Source organism: Cyanistes caeruleus, chromosome 14 (genome assembly GCF_971803275.1).
Source record: "Cyanistes caeruleus chromosome 14, bCyaCae1.hap1.1, whole genome shotgun sequence".
Classification (NCBI taxonomy): Eukaryota; Metazoa; Chordata; class Aves; order Passeriformes; family Paridae; genus Cyanistes; species Cyanistes caeruleus.
The window spans coordinates 6442826-6457147 of NC_141714.1; the positions used below are offsets into that span (position 1 = coordinate 6442826).

Here is a 14322-nt window from a genome sequence, read left to right on the forward strand (position 1 = left end):
GCTATAATATCTTTCACCTTAATTGTCAACAAATATTTTGTATGCAGCATGGAGCAGGATATTTAACACTTTTCTAAATTGTGCCCTCTCTTCCATGTATCTATTGCAGGAAGAATATCAGATTACAGTCTCTAATATGAGCCAGCCAAAAGATTGGGTTTTTGCTCCTTCCTACATTTACCCTGTTGTGTCACTTCCCACATTTCAAAAAGGTCTCTGATATATGAGGAAACAAAATCTCTGCAATTTCAGAATGAAAATAGAAGTACATGTAAAACAATAGAGGCTTTTGTGGAATATTAGTTTGTGTGATTTATGCTTCAATTGTAATAAAAGTAGATTAGAGAGGGTGGGGGTGACATTGGGATTGCTTTCTCTTCAGATCTATGCTATCTGGAGCCTACAGAGAGTCACTTTTGAAATACTGTGGGGAAAAAAAAAAAAAAGAAAAATACAGCTGACTATAAAGATTACTCATATATTCTCTTTATAGTTATCCTCAGCATTTTCCTGAGCTTGGAATCTGAATATGAGTCTATTGGTGATGAACAATTGCAGTGTGCATCATTTGTTTGGTTTCATTTCTCTCCCTTTTAAAAACAATTATTTCTAATGAATTTTTTTATTCTTATTGTCAATTATTATAATATTTTCTTTCAATTATTAAAATGATCTCATCTCAATCCACAAGTGTTCTGATTTTTGCCCCTCCAATTCTTTTGTTCATCCCACTGGGAAGAGAATCAGTGAGTAGCTGTTTGTTACTTATTTGGGGTTAAACCAAATTAGCAGAATGTTCCTATAGCTGAAGTAGGGTGGCCAGGTTTGTTCCATGATAGTTCAGTGCTGTGGCTCAGTGGATAGAGAGGAATGCAAGATATTGTTCTGTGTTATTGCTGATCTCAGGTCCCAGTATTATTCTGCTTTCTTGCAATGTAATAATTATAACTAGGACATTTTCAATTAATCCTTGCACTAATGAAGCGAAACCTAAAACATTTTCGTTTCTTTATGGCATTATTTCTTGAACTTCTGTGAGCTGGGCTCCAGTCTCTTATCATAACTCTCCTTTCCTCTCCCTTCATCCCACTCTCATAATCCCTACAGCACCTGCACTTTTTGTTCCTGGCAGCAGCTCTGCTCAGCTGGGGCAGAGGGAGGAGAACTGGTTAAAATTACTCAGGCCAGTGTTGGAGGACAGAGCTGTTCCAAATAAGTCTAAGGTCATGTGGTTTTTGTCACTCATTTATGATCACTAAAGAGCTGTAAAACACAGTCTGAGAAACAGTGTCTAGGAACTTGTCTCTGATGATTTCCTCTAGAAACTAAGGTGAGATATACTCGTTTAATCCAATGTAAACAGTCCCAGACTCAGGACCAACTCTGCAAAATCTTTGTTCAATATTCTTAAGCTAAAATTTTTGTAAACATCACTAAAATGCTTGTCTGGAATGTCAGCCTGAAATGTCACCTGGTCTTTCATTACCATCACCATTTTGTATCAGGTTGTGTTGACTTTCATATCTCAGTAACAACATGGATGTTATTCTCATTTGTCTGCAAGGCAAGAGAAAAACAAGAGTTAGAAATAAGACAGACAAAAACGTTTGCCCTTGCAAAGAACAAGGCAAAGAGACAATCAGAAAAGAAACATTTTTAAAATGAATGTTTATATTTGATTGGAAAAGGCTGACCTTTATTACATTGGAATGTATTTTTCCCTATCTGCAAGAAAGCAGAACAGTGACTGGGGAGAGAAAGATCTAATGTATCAGAGAATTTACATTTAATTTGCATATAGTTTTTTTCTATTATTTTTTTATTTTTATCACTTCTGTTTTTCAACCTGCAGTTCAATTCATTTCATCTTTCTGTATTATGTCTGATGAGACAGAATATGAGTTACTGAGTAATTTCTGTGTAATCTACTGCTTTGGCATAACACAGATATTTCATGGAAGAAACTTTCTGGGCTTGGCCTCCCAGGCAGTTTTTTACCCACTGGACAGTACACCCATCCAAGCCAGTTTCTTCAGGAGAAAGCTGTGGGAAACAGCTTTACCAGGTTTTTACCAAGGTCCAAGTAGACACATCCACAGCCTTTCCCTCTTCCACTGAGTGGCCCCATTGTCACAGAGGGAGATCAGGCTGGTCCAGCAGGACCTGCCTTTTGTAAATCTGTGTTGGCTGGGCCCTGTCCTCTGGTTGTCTTGATCTGCTCCATGATCTTTCCTGGCACTGAGGTCAGGCTGACACACCTGCAGTTCTCTCCTTTCTGTTTGCCAGCTTCTGTGGTAAGTCGTCACAGATGACTCCTGTGCTCAGTCTACATCCATTTCCCCCCCTCATTCTGGTATCACAAACCCTGCTGGGACAGACACAACACAGGAGTTTTTCTCTGGTTGAGCTACATTCTCCACACCAGATTTCTAATCAGTGACTAGAACTGCTCTTGTGATAGGACACTGCCCACAGTAAAATGTTGTGCTAAAATAGAAGGCAAAAATATTTATCCAATACTGCCCAATCACCAGTAGTCTACTCCCCAAATCTATGGAGCAAAGGCATTTCTGGAGTGGCTTTCCCCGCTCAAGTGAAGATCAAAAGGCAGATAAGGCAGATAAAGAGTAATATTGGTCAATCCTGAGGGCGAGACCAAAAAGTGCTGAATGAATAGTTCTCAAAACTTATGGTAATGACATGGAGGGAAAGACATCCTCCCTCAAGCTACCCATATGCAAAAGTATAAGTAAAGAAAGTTCCCAAGGGATTGTGTAATTTTCAGGGTATCAGAACTCCTGCAAATGCAGGAGAAAGTAATTTAATTTCAATGATAGAATTAAAGACATTAAAATAAAGAACAGACACGACCAGCTCTTCAAAGTATTTATTCTGAAAGAGGTCTACAAGCCCATGTGGGCATTAAATCTCAAGCGTCTTATTAATGAATTCTTTTCCTTCAATATTTTTTGCCTCATTGATTGCTTAGTTTTCAGTCCACCATTATTCTCAATGGGACTCCTGTTCTAAGACTGTCAACTTAGAAAAGTATAAGACAACATCTTCATGTGATCAAACATGCCATGAGCAATCACTCTAAGACAGCAGCTCAAATATCCCCAAAATATTACAAAGGTGCAGTTTAAATTTGATGTTAAAGGGAGGGAAATATCCTTCCTCCATCATTTTTTAGGCAGTCACAATAGGGACAGTCTTTATTTACTCTAGGAATAATTGAACTTTAAAAACCTGATTAAAATGATGGAGAAAATGGATTGACTTTAAATTTAACAGTGGATATCACAGAGTATAAAAGAGTCTTTAAGATGATTAAGGGATTGGAGCAGTTGTCATAGAAGAAGAGGCTGGGAGAGTTGTGACTCATCAGCCTGCAGAAGAGGACAGTCACAGACTTCTTTCCCTTGTGTAAGAATAACTGAGAGAGGGGAAAAAGAAGGTGACACCAGACTTTCAGTGTTGCACAGTGAGAGGAAAAGAGGCAATGGGCACAAATGGAAATACAGGAAATTCCATCTAAACATAAAACACTTCCTCACTGTGAAGATACTCACACACTGGAACAAGGTGTCCAGAGAGGATGTGGACTCTCCATTCTTGGAGACCCTAAAAATTTACGCTGCTCATGTTCCCAAGAAGCCTGTTCTAGCTCCTCCTGGCTCTGAGATGAGGTTGGACTGGGTGGTCTCCAGAAGGGCTTTATCACAGCAGGCCATTCTGTGATTCTCTGAGCTGACTCACTTGTTTAAATTCAATTACTTTCACAGCATTGTTTTATCAATAATCTAAGTTGGTCAACTTTGCTACAGCTGTATTTGCATGAGTTGTCTCATAAGAAGGGAAATTACTTCTAAAACCTTATTGGTCCCACACAATTTTTTTCTGATCCATCTCCTAGAAATATTACTATGGCAAAGTTTTCAAAAGATTGACAAAAGTATGGTAGATTTTGCTTACTTTCCGATTATACTTCTGGGAAGTTGGAGCTAAGCATGCCTCTGACCCTTTTTATTTTAGGGCAATTTCAAGTGCAATTATTTTCTAATAAAAATGTATTCATTTAAATAATTGTTTTTCAAAAGCTTACATTTCCTCTGAGAGTATTTCCAGCTGATAATTTTTTAGCCATCCCTTGGCATTATTTTTTTGCTTTCTGCACTGTATTTATCTATTTTCTCTCACCTTACAGGATAAACTCTGAATCTAACTTTCTCTGGTATATGCTCATCTAGTGTCTTTTAGGAAGAACCCAATACTCTTATCTGCCCTCAGAGAGAAAATTAATGGTGGTAACAGTGAGAAAATTGGTGTTTAACAAGTAAATTTTCAAAAATTCTGATATTTATTTGCCAGAGTTTTTGTAAGTAAGTAGTTTCACCTGTTCTATCTGCTGTCATGCTATATATTGTGTTTAATGCAGATTCTACTGAATATTAGCCTAAGTATTTATTTCTAAAGTCTTATTAAGATAAGCTATACATTTTGATTTGTGGAGAACCTTAGAAATAGGAACAAGTGCTCATTTTTCTAATTCATGGAAGAGAGGAAATGGCTCTTATTGTTCTTCCAATTCCCAGTCTGGGAGGAAGCTCTGGCCATTTTAGAAGTTTTCTTTTGCTCTTTTCTTTGCTAGCCTGTCCTTCACATTCTTCCTTGTTCTTTTTCTGAAACATTTCTTTGCCTGCCTGTGTATTACATGAATTTAATCTGTCCTCAGGACAATGAGAGGTCACCTTACCCCTGCTCTCTTAGAAAAATCCATACAAACTGGCTGAAGACAAAAATAGTCCTTGCAAGCGTGTGTCATTCGTTCTTGATCAGACATGCAGACTCAACAGGAAAATGGGACATTTTGAAGCAGACTGTGAGCTTGGATTGCTGTAATATTGCAGTATAATCAGCATATGTGCACTACTGTCACATGTAATCTAGAGTAAAAAGCATATTTTTACTCTTTATTGCTACCTGAGGGGATGGGTGGGTAGGGGAAAAAAAAAAAAAGAGGAAAGGGTAAGAAAAGTACAGTTAAAATAGAGTTGATATATGAAGTATGTTGTATAGAATGGGTGGAGACATAAAAATATATATTTAAGAATGGCAGTACATAAGTTTTGCTTAATAAACTGTCCTCATTTTCTGTTTTCTTTCTGGACTCAGTGTTTTACCTTATGTCCACAGCACATATTAAAGTACATACTAAAAACTGGCCATTTGACACTTGGATGGCTTATTTGAATTCACATGAAATCACAGCAACCTGGGGTGAAATCCAGCCTTATTGATCAGCCCTCTTTAAATCCTTTTTTAAGTTGACTGGCTGACAAATTTATTTTAGGTTCCCTGGAGATGGACTAATTTTGCTCATAGTGATTAAAAGTCAGGTAGGCTATGAAATTTCTGTGTGTACTTTGCCAGTGCAAAGCAAGCATTTCATTGAAATCATCTTTGGGATTTTCAATCCTGTTGGCAGAATTTAATAGGGATACTTGATCAATTGTACTTAACTACATATCTATGAAAGCAGCAACATTCCCATCAACTTGATAGAGAACTAATTTATGCCACCTACTATCTGAGATGTCCTGGGTACCACCAAAAATTAAATACTGTGTGTGGGAACTGATACTTAAAACATCACTGTCATTGATATTAAGTGCTAGCTAATGTGAATCAGAAATTGATGGCCCAGGGTCGCTGAGCACTTGAGGCTGGGACACGTGTGCTGTTCTGTCTCTGGAACGTTCAGCAGACTCAAATGAGACTCCCAGCTCCCCTGGGGGACAGCAGCACGGAGCTCATTAGCATGAGCTGCCCATTTCCAGGGCTTCCTGCAGCAGGCATCCATGGCTGGCAGCCTCAGCTTAGCCAAACGTGCTTGAAGTGGCAATACCCAGGGAGGTGCCAGGATGGGCTCTGCAGAGCTCCATGAATCACTCCTGATGGCACAGGATGTTGGTGAGAAGGGCACAAATGGAGAATCAGGAGTCCAGGTGTTTTCTACTGCTTCCATGGTTGTGGGGAGTGTTATTTATATTTGCTGGCAGGAAATTTTTATGCTGGAAAAAAAACACTGTAAATTTTAAATATAAAAATATGAATTATAAAAAAAATACTTAGAGGTTTTAAATGCCAAGAAGGAAGCAAACTGAGCAACTAGGAGGACAGAATTAGTGTCTGGAACTACTATTTCATCCTATAAAAGGTGTATGCTTGGCTGACATCTACAGGATTTAAACAGTGCAGGTTTTGGACTTGGGTAAAAAGTTAAAATGGTGGATTTGTGCTCTGGCACAAGCACGTATGTTCTCCCTTTGATCTGTTGTTCTCCACCAAAAGTATGATGGACATGAATCCTAATGACACACAGGGAATAAAATTAATGCTATTAGGTATCTGCAAGTTGGTTTTGGGCAGAATATATTGTTTGCACTTTTAGGTGACAGCAGCCTTGATACTAAAACTGTTAGTGAAAACTCTGAGAGGTGCTTGAGCCTTGTAGGCATGAGGACCCAGTATTATTTTTATTTTCAAAATAATGACCAACTTTTGGCTCTCAAATCATGTGTGTGTAACAAATAGGTGAACTGAGGTGCCCTTCCAACCTCACAGTCTATGATTCTATGAATTGTGGCTCTCAAGCTTACCCTATGAATTTTCCAGTTTGTTCTTTTGTTTGTTGTTTGATATTTACACAGTGAGGTTTAGCTGTATCAAGCATGTAGGATAAAAATTGTTTGACATCTCTGCTTTTACTAACTACTTTGATCCTGTAATATTTTTTGTGATACAGTCTTCCATGTAGTAGCCATGTAGCCTGAGTCCAAAGAAATTATAGAATATGTCACCTTCCCTAAGGATTATACTCAATGCACAACTCTCTGACTGAGAACAGGTTTTACATCTGTTTGTGACAATTTCCAGTGGTCTGGAATTTCTAGGTGATAGGGCCAGTTTACACATAGATTTCTCTTGAATACACTTGAAATGAGAGAAGAGCTTTTTTAGTCATGCTGAAGCTTCCAGACCAGAATCTCAAATTATTTGTAAATGATTTACCCAATGAAAATGTAATTTAGCTTTGATTGCTAATCTCTCTGTAGGAAATAGAGGCTAATCCCCAGAACCAGAGCAGTAAACAGAGGTGAGCTGAACCTTGAAGCTGATTGTTATGTTCCTTGCTTTTAATAACTTTCGTTTTCCAGTAAAACAGATTTGATAGAAAAGGATTGGACAGGCCCCCCACTGGTTGCCTTGAGTGCCTTATGGGAATACAAGGTTTTGCATTAAAATGCTCTTTTCTTCAAGAGCCAATCTGCCAGTGGGTCTCAGTGTGACAGATGATAAGTGCATGGGCAAGAATGGCCCAGCATAGAGTTTTTGACTGTATTACCATGTTTAGCTCACAGGATGAATAAATTTTTATTAGGAACAGTGCCTATAGATTATGCCTGGTGCTAGTGCTTATCATGGAGATGTCTTGTGCTGCATTCCAGTGTGGCCAGAGATATGTCCCTCATGGTTTCAGAGACTCTGAAAACCACACCTGTTTATCAAATATAACCTGGTTGGGTTTTTTTCTCTCTATTTTTTTACTGAAAACCCTAATCTAAAAAAATCTCAATTCTACTATCTGACAGAGCTATACAAAATATTTACATTTTACACATAGATATTTTTACTAGCTTCTCCTCTACCTTTCTTACTAAGATTCCTTTTTAAAAAAGAAACTGATTTGGAGATTCAGGAAGCAGGGAATAAAGTTTTGCTTTAATTTATGGTTGCCTGCTCCCTGATTACACCAAGGAATAACTTTGTGAAAGAGCTTTTGTTTTTTATCTGGTCCGGTTGCCTTTGTGCAACTGCCAGTTTAATGATGAGAATAACATTTTGCTCATTTGGACAAGATGTTTAAACCTTGTTATGGATGTAACAGAATTTCAGGCAGAAAAAGATGAAGGCTTCTGTTTACATTTATACTCTTTACCATGATCTGAGCTCAAGAAAGCACCTCTACAGCCAGGGTATAAGGGCTCAACATTAACCTTGTTCTTGAAATCATACTAACACCAAAGCCTTCTAGGAGAAGATAATTGTTCTATTTTTAGAAGCTACAGAGAGTGGAAGTGTCTTCACTTTCATCCATTTTTTTTATTTTTTTTTTTTATTATAGCTACCATTAGCCCTATAAGTTCAAATATTTGGTTTTCATCCTTTAACCAAAAAATGCCAATTATGCCTAAAAAACCCTAAAAAGGCTCTTTAGCATCTGTGCACTCCAATATGATGTCAGGGATTTTATATTGCCTATTATACCAGAGCAAGTAACCTCATCCATTGATCCATTGATTGACAATTATATTTTTTTCAATTTACAAAATAAAAAGAAGTAAGTAAAATTATGTTTGATAATGACTATACCTGGAAGGTCTTGTACAAGGTGTCATAATTCCATCTATCATTGCAGCAGCTAAGCTATAATGAAACACAGAGAAAATTGAATTTGCCCATTTCAGTTATGTGCAACTTAATTATAATTCATTTAGTTCTAATACTGTATATCTCATGCAGAAGGCTGACTGGGTAAAGAATTTCTTATAAATCGACAAAGCTCTTTTCTCCTCCAGTTTTATTTTGCATATACTATCTTTTTAAACACAGATACTTTGATTATTATAACTGCACCATGAGTATTGTCCAAGTGCCACATGAAATGTTGTCTTATGCCTACAGATCTCTCTTCATCAGATCTGGCTGTCAAAACTGGCCGAGTAATTGGGACAATTAAGGTGCCCCTGAGATATAATTATCCTTTATAATTTCTCTATATGTTTAAGAAAAATGATGATTGGCTCACAAAAACAGGTTCCCCACGGTGCAATGAGAAAGAGGATACTGGAAAAGAACAGATCAGCTTTAATCTCCCCTACTTAAATAGTCCCTAAATAATTTTAGCCCAAACTCTTCCTACTGTGCCATTAACTTACACCACAAAGCAACATTTTAAGTATGTGTAGACAAATAAATGAGGATGATCTCTTTTCAAAGCATCCTTTGGTGTATTAGATCCTGGTAATGACTCTCAGTTGCTAGTGTGAGGAAGATAAATGTGACAGCTGTTTTCCCATGCCCCACTGACTCACTATTCATCTAGTTAAGTACATAGACAGTCCTCTGAGATGCTCTCCTGCCTCACAGCTCCTCTGTGGCTGAGCAGCCTTATTCCCACTGCCACAGAGCAAGAACTGATTTAGACAAACAGAACATCTTACCCTCATTATCTGGACAGTTAATGGGGGAGAGGCTGGATACTCCTGCACCATCTGGCTGCTAGACCAGGACCACTCACAAGGCCATGGGGGCAGGACTCTGGCTGCCATGAAATCACCAGCGTTTGCAAAGAAGCACAAAAATGGCCTTTAACTACAAATGTCCAGGGCTCCTCAGACATTTCATTGTCCAGCACAGAAATTTTATTCTTCCTCCCCTGCATACCCATCTGCTTATAAATTGTAAAATTAAAATTAAAAAGTTTTACTTGTTTTTTTTTATGTTTATTGTTTAGGTAGAATGACAAGCTGGTAGTAAAACAGCTTTTAAATACCGGTGTACTAACACAGCACTTCCTTCTCTCCAGATTTCAAAATATAAACAGAATATGAAGGAGTTAATATTTCCCTCAAACAACTGAAGTGTAACATTTACTGCCATTTCTAAAGAATGCATACATTTAAAGGATAAATATGACAGTAATAGATGTATTCATGAGGAAAGTGTTTATACTACATTTATTTCCCCTAGGCAAGGACATGGTTTATCCCACCTCCATAGATCAATTGTATGTTTCTACAAATCCACATCTATACAATTACTGAGGAAAAAGGTGCAGTGATTATTTTAAATCCATGTCCTTTCAGCCCAAAAACAATTTTTACAGTTTTTATGTTGTGACTATCAAATCATGAAATTCCCTGACGTGAAATAAATTCTCACTTAAGACACACAGTAGTACTGAAAAAAACAGGCTTTAAAGTCATAATAAGGTACTATCCTCTTGCAGGGGATGGATTGGAAAGAGTCAGTCACAGAGAAATCAGAATTTGATGAGATGGTTAATTTCAGTCTCCACTTAGATCTAATTTGCCTTCTACATACCCTAAATACTATAAATGTGCAGATCAAAGATTTCAGGAAGAATTTTATGTTGCTTATCACCTTGCATATTTGCATACCTTCAGCAAAGAGTGTGAATATAGAGTTTACACTGTCCCAGCTGAACGAGATGGCATTTTACATCTGCTTTGCCTGACTGCTGCAGTGCCATGAGGCAGTTGATGATCCAGCTCCCCAGCACATTTGTTATGTTCTAATGAGCAAACAGAGCAAGTAGCAGCTACTTCTTTCACCCTTTTCTCACCTGGAAAATGTGCATGCTTGGGTGTGTTGAGTCAGGTTGAAGGCAAATTTACCAGCAGCAGAGACAAAAGCTATCTCTTGGCAGCAGAAGAAAACAATGCATTTTAGATACTAAAGAAGAGATTCTAAGTCCAGATTCGGCCAGCCTGGGTTATACCAGGTTTTGCTCCACTTGGTTACATGGGTCTAGAATCACCATATGAAAACCACGAGAACAAAAGGGGCTGATCTGAGCCTTTCCCATAACTTCCAGTGATTAAGCACCCAAAGGGCCAAGAGTTCACCCCCATTCTCCATGGCAATTATGGCCCTGAAACTCCTTGTCACCACCTATCTACCCCTACTCCCTCCAGAAAGCCTCCGGGGTTTTTCAGGTTAAGTTCTGGAAGACAGAAAATATTTTGTGCTTGTCCTTTGTACTTTCACTTCCTCTGTGAGTTTTCTTGGTGTCATCTCATTCACTTGCTGCCCCTGGACTGAGCTGGATGCAAATGTCAAAGGTACAGAAAATGCAGCTGTCTACATTGGCAGGCATGGACCACAGAGGGAAAGAGGGTTACTTTTGTAGTCAGCCAGGCTCAGAGGCTGCAAATTTTGCTTGTCACTGTCCCCACATTAAATGTGTATCATACAATTCAAGACTTCACCACTTGCTTACCTTGATTACACATTAAAATGTTGAAGGAGGCTCTGGCTGTGTTTAGCTCCTCTGGAGAAACCATTCCCAAGGTAAATATGTTCAGCATATTTACCTTGTTCTGAGCCTCTTGTAGCTCTCCTATCATTTTGTCAATATAAATACCCTTGGGCAAATTTGACCCATTGTGCTGGTAATGCAATGACATTTAAATTGTAAACTTAAAAAAATATACTAAGCTGCATCAGAGGACTGTGCTCATCTTCATATAAAATACTAACTTTCCATTTGCCTGTGGGAAAGGAAACACCTCAGAGCAATTTCTTGGGTCTTATAGCAAAATAGCAGCTAAAAAGCTGGAATAGTATGTCCCCTGAGAAATGCTTCAAATGGCTGAAAGAAATGTCCCCTGATGGCCAGCTCCAGAGGATTTTCACAGTCACATAAAAAAAAATATACTGGTGGTATGTGCCCTGTTCACCTGAACTCTGTTTTGGTTTATTTTGTATCATCTTACTGAAATTTTGTGAGGATTATTATTCAGAGAGGTTTCTAAAGCCTTTCTTACCAACTGGCTTTTGTCAGATGTGATGTCAGGTGGTACAAGGTGTGTGAATATGTTGACAAAGCAAGGTTTTTGATATGTTAAATTTTCATTATATGTATCATATATATGAAGAATTTTATATTAGAATGGAAAGGATTTGCTCTATTTCTGTTTCCCTTTGGCAGAGGTTGAAGCTGAGCTGAAACAGAAATTACACTCAGTCCTCCTGGTTTAAAAAAAAAAATAGTGGCAGCCAGAAGACTCATGGAGATGTGGATAGAGAAAAGGCAGAGGAAAGAGCTTGTGCTGCATGCAGCAGCAGGACTCATGGAAACCCACAGCATCCCTTCCTCTATAATTTCTCAATTCTTTTACTCCCCACTTACAACTACAAATAAACATTAGAACCTACTATAAAAAAAGTGTATTCCTTGCTTACATTTTCATATGAGTTCCATTTTTTAACCTTTATAAGTGGTGTACAAATGTACAAATAATTTTGGTGAAAATAGAAATGTATGGTTTTAATTTAAGTCATATCACTTTTTCCCATATGCACCATCTTTTCAGAATTGAGGAGAAATACAATGTCCAACAGATGTATGAAAATAACAATACTAATTCAACAGAAACTATTAGAAACCACCACTATTTGGTCTTAGCCTGTCTGAGCTGAGGATGATTCCAAAGAACACTTAAGACCAGACTTTTCATGCTTTCTTATTTGGTAGTCCATGTAACATGGCTGTGCCACACCAGCCCATTTTCTGGGGTGTGTAAAAGGTAGCAGCTCTATCTCCACTTAACTGCATGGGTTGTTTTGAAAACTAATACTGGAAAGGTCTGTGAGGCAAAAATGCCTTTCAGGAGAGTGGGAACTCTCCAGCAGATTACTGGGAAGACTGGAATGCCATCATAGTCACTGAAAAGGCCTACACAGCCTTTCAATGTCCTGTATAGAATCCTGATTTCCTTGGAAGGTTACTTTGGATAAACAAAGTCCCCTTTTCTCACTTGCTTAATAAGTGAGCAAACCTTTGAAAAACCTGTACATGATAAAAGCATTCCTTGAAATCATCACAAATACAATGTAGCCACAAGGTAAAATTCTAACAAGAGCAAAAATTGGTCATGCACGATTACTTTCTGACATACAAAATAGCCAGCTTAGATTTTATATCATCATTAAATAAATGGGAACTAACAGAAAGCCCTTTTTTCTTTCTCTGTCCTTATTACTGCAGAATATGTTTTGACAATGCTTTCTTCGTTAATTTGGACCCAGCTCAACCTTGCTTTTATTCTATACAATGATTCCCAGTACTGTAAAGAAGTTATATAGCACTGCAGTTTGGATTTCACAGCTTTTTACTCCCACTCTGGTAGGCATGTCCAGGGAACAGGGAGGGGATGGGAGGTAGGTCTCAGTGGGTGACCAGAGCAGCTCCTCTGCAGTAACATGGAAGGAATGCTGTAGTGAAGCTTGGCTTACCTCACTCTGTCACTGATGGACAGCTAAACTGGACACAAACTCTTGATATGTCTTTATTCATTACTATAAATAAGGATAGATTGCCTTCTGATTTACTCTGGGCAACATTCTGCTAACACTAACAACCCTAGAATTACACCTTCCTCTGGCACAAGCTCTTGCAGAATGTTATCTGTTATGACTGAGGATTTCTGAGTTGTCTCCTGTTCAGGAAGCTGTTCCTCATGGTAGGCAGCTCTCTCTGCTGCTTGCCAGAAAATACACAAAACCTTTGGAAACAATGCAGCAAAAGGAAGCCTGTAGGGCTATTGCTTTTCCTTTTAGTCCTGGCATTTCTGCTCCATTTTACTGGTGTGAATAAGAGTAAATGAGGTCCATGATAGAAAAAGTGTTGATAGAGACCTTGTTGTATCTTACTCAGGCCATCAGCACAGTACTAAGTGTTTTAGTGATCATCTGTTCCTCCCTCCTGTTATCAGTAGTCAGATCATTTTCTCCTGTCTCCATCAGAGTCCCACAGCCCCACTGTTCTCCCTGTTCCTACAGAATCTGCATCCTCCCCGTCCTGAACTGTCAGCCACTGCCTTCCAAAGTCATTCCCATTGCAGTTAACTACCCCACTCCTGGTGGGGGAAAGGGAAAAGAAGGAAGATTCTATTGAAAATCTCAGGGAAAAAAATGCAAAGTTTGAAAAATATAATCTGTATGATTCCGTGGTCAAAGGCAATGGGGATCAATAATGTCTGTAAATATTAAATTACTGGGGTATTAATCAAAATCTGTAAATTTGTCATTCTCTAAGACTGACCATAGAGCAATAAATGCACAGAACAATGCAACATCCTTCACTCTTAAAATTATAAAATAAGTCTGAAATCTGGGTTCTGATTTGACTCTGACCCTTCTGATCTGAGATTAGTAGTTCAACACCACTAAAGTCTCTGAAAATGCCAGATGAGATCTAAAATGGAAGTAGAACACTTTAGGGCTGACACAGCTATCAATCCTGCCCTCCTGTGCAGAGAGGGTTTGAAAAGTGCATCTTCACCCTCAAATTAGAACAGAGAAAGATTCACATAATGATTATTTCAGCCACTTGATATTCATGTTGTGTTGTTATTACATGTTTGGCTGAACAAAGAGTCATTTATGGGAGACAAATTGCCTTTCCCTAGGCTGCCTCAGGTGTGGTGTCACTGAGCCCATCAGACACAG

The 14322-nt window shown here is 38.3% G+C and overlaps 1 protein-coding gene across 2 annotated transcripts in view; it reads right to left on the reverse strand.

Moving 5' to 3' along the window:
* Nucleotides 1-577: 577 nt before the first annotated feature.
* Nucleotides 578-14322, reverse strand: part of LOC147650531 (uncharacterized) — a 125339-nt gene continuing 111594 nt past the window's right edge. For both annotated transcript variants that reach the window (XR_015276208.1, XR_015276216.1), the window contains 2 exons: nucleotides 8437-8490; nucleotides 578-1557 (listed from right to left, as the gene is read on the reverse strand). The gene's annotated coding sequence lies outside the window, so the exon portion shown is untranslated. The remainder of the gene's footprint in view (nucleotides 1558-8436; nucleotides 8491-14322) is intronic.